The sequence below is a fragment of the Polyodon spathula genome, chromosome 4 (assembly GCF_017654505.1).
Source record: "Polyodon spathula isolate WHYD16114869_AA chromosome 4, ASM1765450v1, whole genome shotgun sequence".
NCBI classification, from domain to species: Eukaryota; Metazoa; Chordata; class Actinopteri; order Acipenseriformes; family Polyodontidae; genus Polyodon; species Polyodon spathula.
This window is the reverse complement of record NC_054537.1, coordinates 8,024,038-8,033,617: the sequence shown is the minus strand read 5'-3', so window position 1 is coordinate 8,033,617 and position 9,580 is coordinate 8,024,038. Positions and strand designations below refer to the sequence as shown.

Here is a 9,580-nt window from a genome sequence, read left to right as displayed (position 1 = left end):
GTGACTACCTGTTCCTCTTTTACAAAAAACCCTTCCTGAAACTGTTGAATATTGAACAGATCTGTCATGTGTTTGAAGCATTGTATTTGTTTGTATGAACGTGTTATATATGTTTAGTTTTTTTTTTTTTTTATGTTGTGATAGTTATTCACAGAGGACAGGAATAGCACCAGCAGTGGTAATGTAGGGATTTTTTGCTGTGAGCAAGCCTTGAGCTGGGTTGGAGAGCAGTTCAGTTTTCATTACCATCCAATATTTGGTCTGTTATTTTGGAAAGGTGCCTTGTCAACAGTACCCAGCAGGTCTGTGTGAGCTGAGCAGTCTAAATTTAGAACACCAAACTAATTTCAACCAGTCCGCTACTATAAATAAATGTAAAATACATCGTTCTACTGCATTGAGCTCAGTGGCGTAGTCGAGCAGGAATTCACATAATAGGCAAGCTAAGTCAAATTACTCACATCTCCCGCAGAACAGTCTAAGAACTACTTATTTAAGACAGCTAAAAATGCTGACACAAAAGATAGCAACAGTACATCGACTACAACTGTGGACTCAAACACAAACAAAACCGCTGACACACAGAGGCTTAAATAAAGTAAAGACCTCTGAGACGGAGAAAGATGGTGAAAGACACTTTGTGGAAATACTTGTATAAATGCATTACCTGTTATATGTGTTAGTAGAAGTTCAGTATACAAATACAATGTGAATTCGTAAAATAATTCTTGTTTAAGAAAATCACTCTGAGTGCAGCTCTGGTACCTTCAGATTCAGGACTGCACCATTGATTCTACTGGGCCTTCTTCCCCAGTTGTCTTTTGTTTGTTATTAATCTTCACAGTTTAAAAGCTTGAACTTTTTTTTTTTTTAACAAGATACTGTATGGATTACAGTATCTGTCAGATGTGCACATAAGATGGATGGGAGAGGGGCTGGACTCTTGCCTACAGCAATGACATTCAGACTTTGGTTGGAAGTCTTTGGTTTCCATATTGGATAATTCTACATTAGGGTGTCTAGGTAAAATTGAAGTCAGGATGGTCTGGTTTTAACTGGGGAAGGGTGGTTTTATTTTCTCCTGTCAAATGTATTCTGTTCATCTTGCATTTTAAACTCATTTCATGCTTGCATGCAATAAATAATGAGAGTAAAACTATATGCACATGTTAATTTCCATTCAGTTGTTGCTCTAATGTAAACCTCTTGTTTGAGGACTAATTTTCTTGCAAAAAAAAATAGTAAATCAATGAATTGAGAACCTGTAAACGTCCCTTCTCCAGTTACATAATATATTGTAATGTTACCTGTGATCAGTTTAGTGATGTACTGTATTGTGGCATTGTGGCTGAAATACCTCTCATTTTACTGAACTGTATTCACATAGCCGTGTATATAACAGTGCTGTTATTTCTAATGTATGGCTTTCTTTTTTATATTAAAGATGTATAGTGCTGAAAATAACCAGTAACTGTACTCTGAATGTGTATATAACCAGTGACTATATTCTGAATGTGTGTATAACCAGTGATTATACTCTGAATGTGTGTATAACCAGTGACTATACTCTGAATGTGTGTATAACCTGTGATTATACTCTGAATGTGTGTATAACCTGTGATTATACTCTGAATGTGTGTATAACCTGTGATTATACTCTGAATGTGTGCATAACCTGTGATTATACTCTGAATGTGTGTATAACCTGTGACTTTACTCTGAATGTGTGTATAACCTGTGATTATACTCTGAATGTGTGTATAACCTGTGACTTTACTCTGAATGTGTGTATAACCTGTGATTATACTCTGAATGTGTGTATAACCTGTGATTATACTCTGAATGTGTGTATAACCTGTGACTATACTTTGAATGTGTGTATAACCTGTGATTATATTCTGAGTGTGTGTATAACCTGTGACTATACTCTGAATATGTGTGTATAACCTGTGATTATACTCTGAATGTGTAGTCCTAGGAGATTCAAACAGGACCCTGTTAAGAATGGGTGCTGCTCTCTTCTACTGTATGTAAAAACAGGACATTAACAGCCTTGTTTTGATCCTCCCATGTTTCAGTCAGATGAATAAGTGGTTTATAGTTTTCCTTCTTATTTACACATGTATTTATTGGAAGTACAGTATATTGGATACATCAACTGAGATTACTTAAAGGAACATTATGTTGCCATTATAATGACCAAACTTGACCAAAGTAGTAGTTTGATTATCCAGATATCTAACTACCGACACGTCTGCAGTCAACCAAGTGCATTAAAGATTTGCCAGATACTATCCTGACCTACCAAATGGCACAACTCATCTGGTAAACAATGATACACTTTGGTAGAAAACTGGAAACTAGGCTGCTCCAACATTATGTATAAGATGGAAATGTAACACATCCCCTCACACTGGCACCATTTCCTCCGGGTATTTGTTGCTGCTGTCCTAGTTATAATAAATGACCCTTTATTCTCAATGCTTTTGCAGCATGATGCCCTAATGGTCCCTTTCACCAGGTATTAAAAACACTCATGCTCATGGCAATTATAAATATAAATGAACCCCTTTCATGTATCAGGTCATTGTTATTTATCTGTGGTCTGTAATAATTTCCAGGGATTGTTGTCACCCTGTCCTTCAATGATGGGGTGTACAGGTAGTGTTCTATAAAACAATTAGCTTTCACATTAACTTCTACAATGTATCCTGCCACATCACTATACATTGTCTTCTTCAGTGAATCAGATGGCGTGGTGGTGGTTTGTGGCTCAGCACATTAACTGTTAGATTCATTTCATCATTGTGTGTTACAGCTTGCACAGTGTGGCGTTTACATTGCTTGCTCAATGCAGATTAGGAATGCATGCACGCTTTTATCCGGTTCAGCAATATGTTGTCATATTGCAGTTGTATAGTAATCTGACAAGGGGAATCCACTTGAAAGGTGTCTGTGCAATGAACTCTTCTTTTCATACTATTAGATGAGATTAAAGAGATTATAGTCTGCTGTAGAGTTATAAGATGATATGGTAAATTATCATTTATAGGGTAGTTTATGCACAGTAGATAATTACAGAAAGATTGCAGTTGCCAAATTATTTTTTCCCCTTATGAATAATAAAAAGGACAGACGTTTCAAGTGCTTTAACTTTTATAACTCATACACAGTGTACGTGTACCTAATTGACATTTTTCTTAAGGGTTAAAGACAAACAGGTATAATACAATCCAAGACATTTAAGTTAATTTAGATACTGATAAGATACAGATTTGTAAGAATTGCATTATTCTAACGATATTTTCATTTCCTTTATTGCTGAACATTCATGCTTACTATGTTTGTCAGTTAATTAACAAGTGAAATTAAAATCTTGCCCAACTAAATAAATATAAATAAACACTTAAATGAATACGTTAGTAGTAATTCTATGACTTCTATTTTGATAGAGATCCCTCCCACAGGAAAATAAAAGGTGTTAATGGTTGTTATCTCTGCTTTTTGATTGTATATTTTAGTTCTAGTGAGGCATGGGGCAAAAACAAAGTTTCATTTCATTTAAACGCTCTTTTTTTTTAAATTAAAGTTCTGTAATTATTTGTCAGTTTGTCTGATTCCAGCCTTTGTTGTTTTACTGAACTTCAATAGACTAACATTCAAAAAACTAACTTCCGCAAAAACACAGGAAGCTGAAGGAGAGGCCAGGGGCAGTCATCTGAACACTTGCTCGCAGGCTGGACTGAACTCAATGCATTATACCTAAATAAACTTGGTTTAGCTCCATCGAAGTACACAACAAACTAAAGGTAAGTGGTTTGAGTCAATTTTTTATTTGCAGAAAATGGTAGATGTAAGATATTTTAAAATTAATTTTGGAGATGGAATAAGATTTTTAATTGAACTAATATTTGGTATTTGTATCTCTTTCTATTTAATTTGCAAGAAAGTAAGTGTTTTAAGTAGGTTATCTTTAAATTTGTTTTGTATAGGTGTACACATTTAAAGGTCGAAAAATAAGGTGTACAGGTGTAGAAGGTGAGACTAATAATTGTTAAATGTAATTACACGCAGTTGTTTCTGTCAAAGTAAAATAGTAAAAAATATATATATAACAATAATTGATTTCTATATATAATAATTGATTTCTAGAATCATTCACATAAGTAATAATTCCGAAGTCTACCTATTAGTGGAGTAGCACATTGTTAGTTGTAGTTTTGGTTGCTAAATGGAGCACATGAGTGCAATATCTTTTAGATGCCGAGTCGGAGTAATTGAGATTCAGTTCTGGTTGGCAGATTCAAATATTCAGGCTTGATTGGTCTTGGTTCTGATTCTGTTATGGGATTCATTCATTGTTATTACCATGAATCCATTGTTATTCATTTATACTACAGCAGTACAGTACAGGCATGCAGGTTGTAGAGCACGCTGCCTGCGAGTAAACCCTTGAGCCTATTGAAATTACAGGGACAGCCAATGAGAATCAAGGAAAGAGGGAAGCATAGGTTTTGTATGAGGCAGCAATAATTTCCTGTAACTTACAATATATAACGGTCAACAATATTTTAACATCCATGGAAGGGGAACTTGTTCTTGTACATCTGGTGCTGCTACCATTTCTATTGTTAATATCTTGCATAATATTTGAAACACCTTGAGCTAAATCTAATGGTAGCCTTCAGTCTGACTTGCAATGCTTTCAGATATTGGCTCCATTCAGGGTGGAATTGAAGCTTATGCACAGTACAGGACAGAGAGAGGGAACATCAGCTTTATGTATGGTTGTATGTATGTTTCATAGCTTTGAAGAGTCCCCTGTTAAGAAATCACATTGATCTCTTCTATTGAATGTGAAAACAGGATCATATATGTTGAACTCAAGTGAATAAGTGCTTTATTTATTGATTACTTTACAGGTACATGCTGTTTGGCATTGTAATGATGCCAAAGTCTTATTCAGTTGTAATGTATGTCCTAAAACATCACTGTAATTTACCTCCTACTGTGTGTATTTCAACTGTCAGTCCAGGGAATTGGAGTTAGCCATTTCACAGAGTGCACAGTATTGTGTTACATGTTGATTAGATTTTTTTTATGTCTATTAATTTTTTTATGTCTATTAACTACTTGACTTTTTTTTTGTTTGTTTGTTTAGCTAGATATTTAACAACCCACACATCTGTGTTTAACCAAGTGCATTATAGAATTGCCTGGCCTACCTAATGGTGCAACGTATCTAGTGAGCAAGGATATGCCTTGGTGAAAACGAGAAACTAGGGCAGGCCAAGATGAAATAAGATGGCAACATATAGTAGTAACGATGACTCGTGAGCAGAAGTACCACTACTAAGGGAAATGGTTGCTTTATTTAACATGTTGATCATTGATTCCATTGGGTATAAATACAGTGAACTGCAGATGATTAATTTCTTATGCACAGTCACAGGATTGTTACTTGTTTTAATACAGCGATGTATTGTACTTCAGATGATTGGTGATATATTTCATGCACTTTCAAATAATTCTGTTAGCATGTTTATCAGTAATTTTTACCAATAAATAGCTTTATTGGTAATTTTTTTTTACCAATAAAGCTATTTAAATAATTTTGGGGTTTTTTGGGGGGGTCACATCATATCATAAGGACTCTAATAGTTTTGAGTTTGCTGTGGAATCACTCCAAGGCCACAGTCCATATTTTATTTTGGGCCTAAAGATTTTGTACATAACTACATTTTGAATTGGTAAAAATGTCAATAAATTCCTTCCCCATGGTCATTATAGAAAATACTGGAACAAATCATCAGGTTGGAATCTATTGATGCCAAGTAAGATCTAGACAATTAACTAAATGCATTATTAAAAGGCCAATTTATTGGGGGCCTGGACTGGCTGATTTTGTTTACATCTGAGCAGAAAAATGAATTCCGCATTCATATCACGGGCAATTTTATTACAGACACATTGCCCCTTGCATTTCAACAATGTGCAGTTGTGTGCGCAAGCTTTTACTTAAACTCAATGACATTGAAATGTAACCTGGGGAGTGGGGCAGGGGGCCTGACTTAAAAACTTTTTGCAGTGAAAATGTCTGTGGGCGGCACTGGCCATAACTACCCCCATTTACTCATTCTACAAGAACAACAGGCCAATGTGGTGCTTGCTGTGGGCCCTCAGCCAAGATAAAAACTGCTCACGTGGCTTGGACGGCACTTTAAGCAGGCTTGCCCCCCTGCCCCCAATCAGTTCTTAAGAAGCGTTTTAATTCGTAAAATAAAAGGATCTGTACTTTGAGTAAGCTATTGCAGCATGCCAAAATGTGAGGTGAAAGGTTACCCAAATGGCTTCATCCCTCCGAAAGACTCATTCAGATATGTAACATTTTACCTTACAAAATGTAACAATCAAGTTCTTTGAGTTCAATAGATTTGGACAGTGCCCCCTAAGAGGGGTTGTTTCTCTATTCTCAAACTAAGATATCCCAGGAACCAATTTTAAGGGAACTTGTCTCCCTTAAAGGTTACCAAGGTTACCGTTGTTGTATGATAACTCTCTCTCTCTCTCACTCTCTTTAAATTGAACTGTTGGTTAGAAAAGAGACTGTCAGAGTTTATTTTATAAAGAGTAACAAACCCTTAATAGAGTTTCAGTCAAACCGATCTTGGCAAAATATAATTTAGCAGTTAAATTAGTTAACAAAGATTACAAAGCAATCAAATTGATATAATCAAGTAAAATATTGGGTTCAGAATTCATTCAAAACTTGAGGCCACGTTTAGGGCCACCACTGCATTGTACTACATCTGATTTGTAATCCCCATAGATTTGAAGACATTGAAAAATATTTCTAGTCAAAATGTTTATTTAAAGAGTAAGTGGGGTTCAAAAAAAGATCGGCTATTAAAACAGAACATGTCTCGGGACCAAAGCAGCAGTTAATGAGATGAGTTTCCTCCAAAGCAAACTTTATTCTAAGTATAGAAATTAAACAAAAGCCATGAAAAGATAAACAGTGCCTATCTCCCACCCCTTCTTCAATTATAAACAGTTTTACACTAGCTTAAAAAAAAGCTCCCATGCTGTTTTACAGTTCTCTCATTTCCCTGTTTTGGAAATCCTGAGCCAATCCTTCATACATTTTCAATTTAGGTCCCAGCAATACAATTCCAGCCATTAGTCCTACTGAAATAACACTGACTTGTTTAAAAGGCTGCAGGACTCAAGATTTACCTGCTCACCACAATAGAAGTTACCTGTCACTCAAATGGTCAAGCCGTGAATGCATCTACTAAACTGTGCTGAGTGAAATGAAAACACTGATGGTAAACCCAAATGGAAAAAAAAGTACAGCAGGGCTAGTTTGCACCTAGAATATACAATGTGCAAAAAGGAAGTAACTCTTCCTGCTGCTTTAAATGTTTTGCTGACCAGAAGTGTTCATCCTATACTTGCAAGCTTTGACTGCTCTGACGAAACCACCACCTGTTTCTGGTTATTGTGGTGGGTATTTTTTTTTTCTGTCCAAGCTTATTTTCAATTTGGACACAGGAAGACAGAAAGGGCTTCCAATAACCAGTGATACCTACTGTAACCAATGGTGTTCACCTGTGCATTTTAAATGTAACCTTCAGAACTAGGTTAGGGAATACAGTACAACAAACACAACGTAAGGCTTCATTGAAGTTACTTCAAATTGCATTTCCTCGTTTTCTTTGGACAGTCCCTATACCCTTTTTTGATATATATCTGTGTGTGTGTGTGTGTGTGTGTGTGTGTGTGTGTGTATTTGTTTTGATAAGTCTGTGCCAAGGTGCTTTGACTATGTGTTGAAGAGCTGCTCTTTAGTTCCAGTTGCCTGCTATAGACCTAGCATAATGCAGGCTAGTAAACGGACAGATCTCTTCATTTATGGCTTGCTGGAAGGACTTTCCACCCACCTTGCTATTAGTTCACAACTGCTGATATATATATCATAAGTGCTTAAAACCTCCATTTGTGTCCTGGGTCCTGCTGTAAAGGGGCAACGAACTGTGTGGAGTGCAAGCTATGTTACAATATATATATAGAGTATCAGATGCTTTTGCAGGTGGCTGGATGTGGTTGTGGTGTGCACATGGAATAACTCTGTGAGGCACCCCCAGCTGCTCTGCTGGAGCTGCATGCACCAGTCTTATACACTCCTCACAGCTAACTGTATGTTTTCTGAGCAACTTGTGTTATGCACTAAATTAAAACTGGAGCAGCAAGGACTTTAGTGACACAGTAATCCAGATATTGGCAAGTATGTTTCCAAACTGTAGATTTTTTTCATTTGTGATTTTACTTTTCTTTCATTACAATGCTCCAGCATATTCAGACAAATTTGAATAAAACAAATTGCCTCTGTACTGTGTTTTAGTGCTGTTTTGGGACTGCTGATCCTATGATGCATTTCGAGTTGCTGTATTGCTCACGCATCAATGCCATTTCCACGAAGCAGCACAAAAAGTTTCATTAGCTGAGCTCACAAAAGTGGAGATGTTTAAAATTGGTGGCTGATGCACCACCAGATAAGACAAGAAAGGTGTTGTTCCAAACACTTTCTCTACTATTCTGAAAAACTGGGATACAATAATACAGGCCTATGAACAGCAAAACTGTGGATGCTTTCCAATTTGCTCAAAACCCTGATGTCTGTGATCAGAATGGGACTTGTAAATTTCAAGTGCTGTTCAATTGCAATGTATACTTTTTAAAAGTTCACTAACAACAGTAGTTTTATACATTGTTCTGTAATTTAAATTTGAGTTCAGTGTTACTGTAACTTTAATAAAAACTGACAGATTTGTATGCATTTGACCCCTGATTGTAAGAATTGCTGTTAAAACAATTGTTTTTACTGGTCCCTTGAAATTTGTATTTATGAGTGTTGACTGTACATCGCTTGCTTCCACCCTCTGAACCTGCACATATTTGTGTCCATAAGCATATGTCATCATCACAAGACCTCACAAGTGTACCAGGCAGGGTGCCTGTCACAGTGTGTATTTTGTGTTTCATGTTTGTTCTATGTATTATTGTAGTGGTGAACAGAGTGTGGGTTTTGTAGCACAGGTGATGTTCAATCTATAATTGTATTTAGGCGCAGGGATTGCACAATCACTTCACATGCAGATTCAAATAGCTATTTGTATGGGGGCACGGGAAGTACACAATTAGTCCACATGCAGCCTGTGCTGAGATTCAAGGGAATGATTGATTAGCAATCGAGTCTCGGCACAGCTGCATAAAAGAATGAAAGTTTCACGCACACAGGGTTGGTTCATTTGCGGCAGAAAACAAGAGAGAAAGGAGAGAAACAAATGATAAAATCATTTGCTATCGTATTGGGAGTGGAAACAGCACAGTACTTGTTTTGTATCTGTTTGTTTATTTCATCCACTGTTTGTTTAGCCAACGTGCCGTTTGTTTTGTGCAAGTGTTTTCTGTTTTGTTTAGACCTTTTATTTTGTTCAAACATGCAAGCAGCGCATTTATCATTTCGCTCGCAGTACTGTGTGTTATTCTGGGTCTGGCGTCGCCCTACAGCCATCCT

General features: G+C 36.5%; 1 protein-coding gene across 1 annotated transcript in view; it reads left to right on the top strand.

Annotated features, from left to right (window-relative positions):
* The first annotated feature begins 3,699 nt into the window (after nucleotides 1-3,699).
* The window catches only part of LOC121314122 (amyloid beta A4 precursor protein-binding family B member 1-interacting protein-like), a 35,870-nt gene continuing 29,989 nt past the window's right edge, over nucleotides 3,700-9,580 (top strand). The window contains exon 1 of the mRNA XM_041247057.1: nucleotides 3,700-3,809. The gene's annotated coding sequence lies outside the window, so the exon portion shown is untranslated. The remainder of the gene's footprint in view (nucleotides 3,810-9,580) is intronic.